The sequence below is a fragment of the Lolium rigidum genome, chromosome 1 (assembly GCF_022539505.1).
Source record: "Lolium rigidum isolate FL_2022 chromosome 1, APGP_CSIRO_Lrig_0.1, whole genome shotgun sequence".
In the NCBI taxonomy this organism is placed as follows: domain Eukaryota; kingdom Viridiplantae; phylum Streptophyta; class Magnoliopsida; order Poales; family Poaceae; genus Lolium; species Lolium rigidum.
The window spans coordinates 325,969,439-325,980,737 of NC_061508.1; the positions used below are offsets into that span (position 1 = coordinate 325,969,439).

At 44.1% G+C, this 11,299-nt stretch overlaps 1 pseudogene; it reads right to left on the reverse strand.

Moving 5' to 3' along the window:
* Positions 1 to 7,750: 7,750 nt before the first annotated feature.
* LOC124684329 lies at positions 7,751 to 10,951 on the reverse strand (annotated as a pseudogene).
* Between the last annotated feature and the right edge of the window lie 348 nt (positions 10,952 to 11,299).

Consider the following 11,299-nt stretch of genomic DNA (forward strand, 5'->3'; position numbering starts at 1 on the left):
GGCCGCGTTCGCAGCTTCCATATCCGGAACGAGGAGTGATCGGTCACGATTCTTTACACTCTGCAGAGGTGTGTTGCTTTACCCATAAGAGATCTTAACCTTGGTGCCAACCGGGTGATCTTCCCGTCCACACTTCCTATGGTGTGAGGCCCGGTATAAGGTCTAGCCAATCATGTTCCTCCGCTACCTCGAACACCCACCCTTTGTTGCATACCCCGACCACTGGGTCCTCGTCGGTCCCATTATTCCCGTAATTTCAGGGTGGACCCCGACCACGACAACAGTTTGGGACTCGTTAACCAAACTCCTTCGCCGGTAGCTGCAACCCATCATAGACCACATTACCGTGGGGAATTAGAAGGGGATCCCCACCCTCAAGTTGTTCCGCAAGCGACAACCGCTACGGTAAGCAACAGACTATACCGTGGGGAATTAGAAGGGGCTCCCACCCTCAAGTTACTCCGCAAGACACAACCGCTACGGTAAGCGCATCCGTTGATGAACGAGAGGTGGAAACACTTTTGACTACTCCGTCCCACTCCGGATCTTATGGTTAACACGGGTATTACGGCACAAGAATCACTGGCGACATTTGTTGTTTAATCCTAGATGGATATTAACCCTTGCAATGGAACCTCCACCATATCAACACAATCCATGGTTCCATTGCCCACCACATAGTCATATTCATAGTTATGAAAGTAGTGGTTTTGGTTTTTATGCAATAGTGATAATCATAGTACTTTGCAAGTAATTTGATAAAGATACTCAAATGACATGAGCAAGTGATGAACTTGCCTTTCTTGACTGCAAGATTATGCAGGCAAGGTCTTCGATACGCAATAACTCCAAATTCTGAAATCACATCATCGTCCGGTAAGGACGATGTTTAAAAGATTGGCAAGGATGCAATAATGCATAAGTATGAGATGCAATCGCTCTAAGCGTGACCTAATCCCGATGATTTAGGATCAGTGAGTTGTAATGATTGGTTTAGGGTGTGTTGCACTTTTAGAGTGATTCACATACAAGGTTCTTATTCAGGTGTGATTACTTGGTATTATAAACAGGTAGATAATAAAGCATAATAATCAATTGAGCACAAAGAGAATGATTATTGGCATAATGTTAACAAGTAAAGAACAATGATTAGTTTTAGTACTATATGGCATGGTTAATGATTGATTATCATATACTTCAAAAGAATAACTTTTGAAGAACATGTAATTTGATAAAGAACAAGTATGGTAATTAGGTTTGTGGGTTGCTATAATTTATTCTGGTTCCAAGTAGTTTCTGGAGTAAGTATAAGATGGATCACAACATAGTTGGATTCATCAAGCAACTAGGGCTTGTAAGGTGGAGTTAAGCCTAGGCATCCTAAGTACTTAATTACACATGGGTGCTATCAAGATTGGTTTATCTTGCTAGTGATAGCTGGCTAGGGTTTATAGGTCCTTATAAGCAGGGTTGATGATGGTTCTCGGTTTACTTCAAAAGAATAACTTTTGAAGAACATACTTCTTAAATAATAAGAAGTATATCAATTAGGTTGAGATTGTTTAGGTTTGCTATTTAATTCCCTAAGTAAAGAAGGGTTGGTTCTTAGATGGAATGGTTCCTAAGTATTTCACACTAGTAGGGTTTAGTGGAGTGTGGTTAGGTAATGCAAGATAATAAGCATGGTTGCTATTTGGGTTCATCACAATGGTGTGATGCTAATTAGGGATAAATAAGGATGATGGCTTTGGTAATAGGATCTAGGTTTACACTTGGTTGACCCTACTCGATTATTTAGGTTCGAGGAAGATGAATATATGGGATACCCATATATTAGTGATGGTCTTCTACATTTTATGTGACCAAGACTAGTATTTAGTTGCTACTATGGTTCTATGATTTGAAAGAAGGTACCATGATTACAAGTTCTAACCTAGGGTTTAAGTTAGAAGCAATTTAGGTTCACGAGTAATAATGGAACTAGGGCTCCTAATTAATTTAGGGTTTTAGGAGTCACATGAAATGATAGGGTTATAAAATCATTCTATGTGGAATTTAGGGTTTGTTATTAACCATTTAATTCTATGATTAATAACTTCATGTTAAAGTTGAAGTTATTAGTAGCTTGGAGTTAAAAATAATATTGAATTTGGCATTTTATTATTTTTAAACAATTAATAAGTAAGGTAATTATTAATTAGGGTTTAAATTTCCACTAATAAAGATTTAACAAAATAACAAATAAAGGAAAATAACTTTAATGTTTTCTTTATTTTTCTTACTGGTTTTTATTTATTTTAGAAGGTTTTCCAATTTATTGAATTTTTAATTCAATTTGGAATTAAAGAAAAGGCTCATTTAATAAGTATTAAATAATTGAATTTTTATTAAAAATAAAAATTTCATATTGTATTTTTATTGGATAGATTTTTCTTTTCTAAGAATTTTGATATCTCATTTGTATTTTTCTGATTTGAATTGAATTTTCTAAATTCATTTGAAGTTGCAGCAATTATGAATTTGAAATTAAAACAGAAGAATAGCTAAATGTACCCATACTGGTTCTACTCGTGGTCACCGACCAGTGGGTCCAACCTCCACGTCCATAGCCACGAAGGCGTGGACTGGTCAAATGGCCAACGTGGCCAAGGAAGCTCCAGGCCGACGGCCAGTCGGGGATGACGGCGCGGATTCGGTGCTCCCGCGTCTGTACGAAGGGGTTGGGTGGATGCGCGGCACGGTGCTGAACCAAAAGGTGGCGGCGCCGCGCCCTAATGGTCGCCGGAGTAGCTCCGGCGAGCTCAAACAACGGCGGCGAACGGCGGACTACGACGCTAGTGAGCTACGGCGGATGATAAAGGCTAATAGTAGGTCGTCGAGAAGCGCATACTCACCCTTGCTGCGTAATGCTTCGAATTGGCGAAGGAGATGGCCGGAGACGACGCTTACGGCCGACTTTTCCCTCGCAGAACCGCGGAAGGGAACAGCTAAATTCTTCCTCCCCAGAGCTCCCCTGGACGCGGTACTCCACCAGGATGACTAGGGCGACGGGGCGCACCTCCTGGACCTAGCGGTTGGCTCTGGGATGGCCGGAATTGGTGGGACGAGAAGAGCACCGGCGAGCTAGGGTTTCGGTTTCTGGCGCAAATGAGACGAAGAAAGGAGAAATTGAGGCTACCGCGGCGCTTTATAGGGTCTCCGAAGCGAGCTGGCGGTCCACAACGGCGGCGGCGACCGCGGGACGTGGCGCTAGCATCGCCGTGTCGAGCTCCTGTGCGAGTGGAGGAGGAGACGAAGACGAACACGTTCGTCTCGTCTTTATCCGAGCGAAGAGGTACGGGCTGGTGTTGGGCTGCTGTTTGGAGCTGGGCCTTGGGCCGGCTCGGGTTGCTTAGTGGTTTGTGGTCGTCGGGTCGCGGTGGCCCATCCGGTAAGCCTCTCTTCTTTCTTATTTTCTTTTCTGTTTTCTTTTTCTCTTTTTAGTGTTTTGAATTCTGTTTATAAATCCAATTCAAATTATTTTTATACCCTGCAGGTAATTATACCGTGAACATTTTAGGACTAAATAAAGGGCCTTTGTATTTCGAGTTATTCCGGAATAATCATTTGACATAAGTTAGCTTTATTGTAAATTTTTAATTAAGCATGATTTTTTTATGCACTATTTTAATTCCTCTTATCTTATGTATCAATTTTATTTTGAATGATTATTATGGGTGATGCTTTCAACCCAAAGTATTTCGAGAGATTGTTCTTAAGGTTTGGTTTCTATTTGAGAAATTGGTCTCTTGCATATTATTTCAAGTGAGCACTTTCTTGTTAAAGTTTTGTGGTTTTCTATTATAACCACATTTCAAAAGTGGTACTAGGATTATATTTAATAACACCTTGAATTACCTAGAGTAGATATTACTCTCCTCAAGTTTGGGTCTTAGTTATAATGATAAGTGGTTGATCACCACCTATGGGTCTAATTATAAAGTTTAGCACCGATTATTCTTAAGTTCCATATTTAAGCATAAGCTTGAACTAGTGAGCAATTCTAGGTTCTCATCATATTCATCTTATGGCAATTGGTTTGAATCTCAACTATGGCTTAGGTTTTAGTTGTAATCACTCAAGTGCTACCCAAACTAGGGTTAAGGCATAATTCTAGGTTATAGAGATGAAATGACATCATATTGCATGAGCTAGGGTTGAATCTCCCCTAACCATGGTAATATGGTTACTTGCTTCATATCTTATGTGCTTCTCTAATTACTAATGATTTGAGAATAGGTTTTATCTTCTACCAATTAATTCCTATTATTATCCCTAACTTATCATTAAAGTAACTATATTGATTATAGTTCTTTTTATAGTTAACTTTGGTCATATGGATATATGGTTTCTCACCATATGAAGTATAGTGTTTAACTCTAAGGTTCCCTTAGGTTCATTAATTGATGAACTATAGATATGGTAGGATTCTAATTGTGATCACCAAGTGGTTCACAAGTAAAGGTTGGGATATAAGTCTAGGGTTGTTTATTATTGATCTCCTTATAATTTCATGTGGCTAATGATATCTGCTTATCCTTTTAGGGTTTAACTTATCCTCACATACATCAAGAGCATGATCATGGATTAAACATGATCAACTTGTTCTTAATATCTCTACCTTAAGTTCTTAGGGTTTATGATCATCACTCAATTTATGATGATCAAGATTTGGCTTCCTAAATTATCTCTCATTAATTAGGTTTCTCAGTTCCATGATCAAGTATTGTATTGATGAATTAAGGTATAACACTTCTATTTTATTTTCTAAGATGAGTTATTATGGTGGCCTCTATAGTTTATATCCTAGGAGATTGCTCTGAGATAATTCTTAGGGTTCTTTCCAGGGAATGATGATATAATCATGCAGGTATATGGATGGTTCTCTTTCCCAAGTCCAAGTGTTGCCTCATTAACTTGAGTGTAACACCATAACTTGAGTTCTCTCATATAGGAATAGTTATTCTAGGGTTATGGTGTACTCCTAATACTCTAGTTCAATGGTTGTCCTTTATTCTTAAATAGGTAAAGCTATGTTTTGAATAATACTCTAGGGTTCCTCTTAAAGATGATGATTTGAAAACTTGGATGTATATCCAAGGTTTAGCTCCGGGTTTGTTATTGCTTCTCTAATAAATAATATAGAACTCTCACCTCTCTAGGTTTGATGTGTAATAACTTGTAATGGAGAAGAATATCTATTTCTGGAGTGGATCTTCTTGTTATAATTCCAATGTTGAAGTGGAATGTATACCATGGGATTTCATGGTAGGATTATGGATTAGTTTTAAGACATGGAAAAGATGAGTGAAGAATAGTTTCTTCATTTATTGTTACTTGATTTCCAAATAGATGTATGTTCATATATTATGGCAAGGATAACCATGTTGTAATCCTTTATAAGATCAAGCAATTGATCATTGAGTAAAGTGTTGTTGTGTTGATTATTAGTTCCATTTGATCTAACCCCTTAGATCAAATTATCTCTACCCAAAACAAGGTTTTAGCAAAGTCACTTTGAGGTTTATAGCGCTTGACTTGATGAGCTACTTCAATTCCACCAATGTCAAGTGAAACTTCGAGTCATCGTGACTCGTTTTACTTTAAAGCGCGAAAATTCCCCAGATTTTCTATGCATGAATGCAATGCACACATCTGTTTCCTCTATTTTTTGTAACCCCAATACCTGGGATATTACAAATGCCTCCGGAAGGAGGTGCGGGCGCGGCCGAGCACGTGCGCGCGACGGCAAACGATACGGTGCGTGAGGTTCCGGACGCCGCGGTCAGTTCCGGCGCCCTCTGCCGGGTAGGCGGCCGCGCCATGTTCGCCGCCTGCTTGAAGTATAGCGGCTCCCGTTGCCCACGGACGCGTGGACGGAACCCGTATTGGCGGAGCGGCCATACCACCAGGCACGGCGGCCGACGTTGTTGAAGCGGCCGCCCGAGGGGTTGTCCGTCCGCGCGAGCTCGATGGCGCGCTCGTGTTCGAAGCGTCCTGCCCAGGACGGGCTTTCGACAGCGTTCTCCGGCAGGCTCCTCTCCTCCGGCGTCATCTTAGCCCGCCGTTCCCTGGCGAGGTCCCGTGTCTGTGGTCCTGGCGGTGGCGGCGGCGGCACGGCGAAGCCGCCGTTGGAGACATGCCAGCCGCGTGGCAACTTGTACTGTACTGGCATGGGGATGCGGTGCCAGTACAACACGTCGGCCTCGTCGAAGGTCAGCTGCGTCGAGCGGAGCATGCCGCCACCGCTGCCGCCGACCTGGTCGTTGTGCGCCATCGCGTCGGCGGGGTGCGTGAGTGGTGGTTCACGCGGAGGTTGAGGACGGAGGGGCTAGGATTGGATGGCGGGGAAAAGCGAGAAGTGCGCGCCGGTGGGGTTTTAAGGGAGACGGCGGACGCACATTGAAGGCGCATGGGTAAGGTAGGTGGACGCCGCCTGGCCAGTCGCCGCCCTCACCGTTTTGGTTTCCGTGCGGGAGGCCACTAACGCCGATGACCAACCTCCCCGCGTCATTTTCAATGCGAACCGCCACGTCCCCTCATTGACAAGGCGCCCCCACCCGCGAAAACCGTCGTTCCGCGAGGCGCAGGCGCGCCCGATTCGCGCCCTTGGCCAAGGGGCCGGCACGGGGTTGCGTGCGATTCTATTGGGCTCGAAAATTGGCCGGCGCCGTTTGGGGCGCGCCGGTGCGAGTCCATTTTCGCTCCCGGCCTCCAAAAAGCTATCGGATCCGCTATCGGGGGCGCCGGTGGAGATGCTCTTACTAGTTTTGAAACAAATTAAGTTGTCAAATCATCCTCAAATGCAAAAAAAGGTAAAACCCATAAAAGGGGCCAGCAAGTACAGGCAGGCAGAAAGCATGTACCTGAAATAGCTCAGTGTAACTACAGCAGCAAAAGCTCCAGTCATCTGACTAATCTGCTAGCATTGATCAAAGAGATTGAGATGGTTCTACAGCAAAACAAAGATCAAGAGGTGGACAGGACAGGGACCTGTGGAGTGAGCAGTAGCAGCTCTGCCCAAGCTGGCAGTGCATGCATACGGAGTTATTGTCTGAATTGAATGAAGCAGATGCCATCTCCCTGTCAAGCAAGAAAACATATCCAGTGCCCAGCATTTCTTCTCTCCCGACCCTGCAGGGGCTTCAATGAGATGCATCCAGAGGTTGCCACCTTGAGGAGCTTTTGATTTCGTTTTGTTCTTTCTTCCTTCATCGCCGTTTCTGAATTTTGACCATGTCCAGCATGACGCGGAAGACACCAGTGTCAGACACAAGACAGATTTTCTAGATGACATGTAATATATTTTATATATGGGAAGTCGGATGTGTTTGAATTATATAAAATATTTGACTACCCTGGAAAAAAGAACTTGATGTTACTGGCCACCAGAGTTGCCCATGATGTCCTACCTTGAGCACAAGCCAACCATTGTGTTTTAGTTGAGAGGAGATTGTCACTTATCAGCATAGCTATAAAATGACCTAGGCTAATAAATATGTTCAAGTCACTCCCACATAAAGCCGGTGGCAAAGCTATATGGACATGTTCCTGTAAAATTATACATGGCTGGTTGCTTCAGTCTGTTAATGTTAGTCGGTTCAAAATAATGCAACCACATAATTATTTTCTCCTACCTAACATGCACATCTGCACTTGTTGCATTTTATTTTAGATATTAACTATTTTAGGGAGAAATTATTGCAGTCGCTATCAGAAATCAATAATCAAATTTATTGTGTAGTAAACATAACTATTGACATCTCTGTAGAGCCAGATCATAGCTTTCTCAAATGCTATTGAGACAACAGTGTCTGGAAAATTCAGATCTGTACAGCATAGTGCCAGATCCAAAGAAAAGAAAATTGCTTTCTTCACTTCTTTGTACATGAAAAGATATATGAGACAATTCTCTCCAAAGCCGAATTCTCGCTGTTCACCCAGCAAAATCAGTAGGTTGGAAATCCCACCCTCATTGACAAGCAGCAGGTACAGGCAAGATAAGTTACACAATAAACACTAATCAACATTGGACAGTATAATTCACCCTGCTTCGATGAAACTTGTAGGATGACATTTCAAGAAGGACAATGCATTTGGCTTGGAGAAGGTGGCTCTGTAACCCTAAGTGTTCCCCCGAGCTCCGAGGGCACTAGAGGAACAAGAGAGTGGAGAACATCTGTTATCAGTGGTCTGTAACTCGGTTCAGGCTGCACACATAGAACAGCTACTGCCGCAACCTGCACATGCATGGAACATCAGCATAAACTGTTGAAAGATAAATGTATCTGAATTAGAGAATCTTAGCAGTTTGTTGGGGATGAGTACTTGGTACAAGTGTTTTGGGTCCATTGTGTCCTTGATCACTGGGTCAATTATGTTGGGGAGCTTCGATCTGTCGGTTAGCTGAGGCATGGCCTGCACGTAATTATAAACATTGTCAGTAATACAACTGGACAGATAAATTGCAACTGATAGCTTTTTTTTCCAAGCGACCCACCAGGGGATCGATTTTCATTATCGAGGATAAATTGCAACTGATAGCTGGATTGTTTTCTCTGACGATAAACATCAAATTATTCATTGTTTTGTTATAAAATAAAGTAGAACAGATCATAAACATTGAAAGAATAAGTACTCAGTGCTTTAGTAAGTTCAGAGCAAAAATGCTGATTACCCATGACACAATTGATTGGCACTGAGATGGTGACATCTTCTCAACAGGCTTCCTTCCCATCAGGAGCTCTAAAAGCACTACCCCAAATGCGTATACATCACTCTTCTCGGTCAACTTCCCTGGAATGGAATCGACAGTCGCTAAGTATTCACATGATCAAAGTAGAATTTTTATGTTGACAGTTAAGCTTTATCTACAAATAGGAGTAGAATTTTAGAACAAAATGAGGCCGCACCATCTAATAAATATTCAGGAGCTACATATCCCAAGGTCCCAGAAATCTTCAGGTTCCCTTTGTCGAGATTCCCACCGGTAACTGCAAGTCCAAAATCTGCAATCTGTGCAATTGAGAACATTAAAAAAGTGCATCCCAACTCTATTACTTGCAGTCAATATGAAAAATAAGTTGACCTTAATCAAAAGTTGAAGGAGTGCACCTTAGCATTGAAGTCTGAATCTAAAAGTATATTAGATGATTTGAGATCCCTATGGATCACTGGAGGATTGCAGTGCTCATGAAGATACTCTAGTCCCCTGCCCAGTTTCAGTTTTCCAATGTATATTATAGACTGTCAATCATCATCTCTTCAATTAAAAAAATCATCACCTAGTGTGAAGTAAAGTGCAGGGGTCATAAGAACCTCGCTGTGTCGAGCGCAATCTTCATCCTAGTGTGCCAGCTCATAGCTGATCCATGTGAAGGCCCTGAAGACAATCACAAGACACTTATGAAAAGCTCAATCTGGAAGATCTCAAGAAAGAGCTGCAGCCAATAAGTGGCAGCAGGGGCAATCATAGAAAAGCAATACCATGCAGCTGTGTCTCCAATGATCCCTTCTCCATGAGCTCGTAAACAATGTAGTGATTGCCACCATGGACGCAGAAGCCCAGGAGTGACACTATGTTGGGGTGCCGAATTCTGCCAAGCAAATCCAGCTCATTCTGCCAACAACCCCAGCCCAAAGATTTAACCCACCACTAGCACTGGAGTCAATGGACATGGACAGTAACAGACGAACAATCACCTCGAACTCCTTCTCGCAGTCCGGCCCGCCGCCCTCGAGCCTCTTCACCGCCGCGGTGGCGCCGCCGTCGAACGCTGCCTTGTAGACGCAGCCGAACCCGCCGACGCCGAGCACATTGCCCTCGTTGAACTTGCCCGTCGCCGCCTCCAGCGATGGGTACTCGATCATCGCCACGAGCCCCTTCTTGCTCATTTTTACCGTGCTGAACTTGCTCAGGATTGGCACCAGTGTGATCCCTCTTGTGGTGTCTGGACAATGTAAAGTGGGTAGGAGGTCTGGCTTAGCACCAAACACATTATGAGCTGAAATAACAAACTGAGACAGGACCTGATCTCCGGGTGCCCTTGCCGCGGGGGATCCGGCGCGACCGCCGCCACATGGTCCAGGCGTAGAGCGTGGAGAGGAAGATCATGGCAGTGGCGACGGAGGCGAGGACGGTGGCGATGACCAGCTCGCGGTGGTAATGGTGGTGCCTGACCACTGTGATCACTGCAACACAGGGGGGCAGATAGCTCGCTCAGTGAGTGGAAATTGGGAACGTCCCTGAATTTTGGAGGGATTTTATTTTAATTTTGAAGGATGTAAATTATAAACTCTAACGGAAGAACAGGTTTGATGGCATTGAACTCGCGGCGAGATTTCCGCAGTAACGTTGGAGAACGACTTTCTCTCCCCCTTGATTTTGAACAAAACGTAAGATCCAGAAATGCATTTTATCATCCCAGAAAAATCCAACAAAAAAGAGGAAGAAGATTCCCCCGTCTAGAACACTGACGCATCACAATTCGTTGATATTTGCGAGAACAGAATCACGCAGATCCCAAATACGCTCTGAACTGAAGCAACAGCTGAAAAGCTAAATTCGCAGGGGAGGGGATACTCTGAAACAGCAAAGGCGGTAAACCCGTACGGAACTATGAACAGTAGACAGCAAGAACACGGTACACACAAAAATTCAGATGAAGAAGGCAGAAATGCAGGGCCCGAGGAGTCCCTCAGTGCCAGCCAGTCACCTACCGAAGGGAGGAGGCGCTGGAGAGGAAGAGGAGGCAGCGGTCCCATTGCCGGCGGCAGCGGGCACGCTCGTGGCGGCCACCGACGACGGCGCCGGAGAAGAAACCGCAGTCCTCCCATTTGCCGATGAGGACGAAGACAGCAGCAGCAGCAAGAACATGCATAGGAGCGGCAATGGAGGCGGCGCCGTCGGCATCTCCATAACTTCGATCTTTCCTTGGTACCTCTGTCTGCGTGAGAAATCCTACCCTACTGGATGCGGGGGTAGGCAAGAAAGCTGGAGGGCGTCTCTGCGGCGAGACGGCATGGAAGTGAGGGAACCCGAACGCCAAAAGAAAAGGAGAAGAAAAGAAACGGAGTCAAAAAAGACTATAAACGGGTGACGCACGGACGGAGCCACGGACTGCAGCGTGGGCCCGCGCGGCAGAGAGACGGTTCACGGGCAGTGTTTTTTACCTAGAGCGAGAGAGAGAGATCATCTGATGTGAGGCTGTGCATCTGATCTAATCTATGGCGTTGACAGAGGAATTCCTTGTTTGGTTGT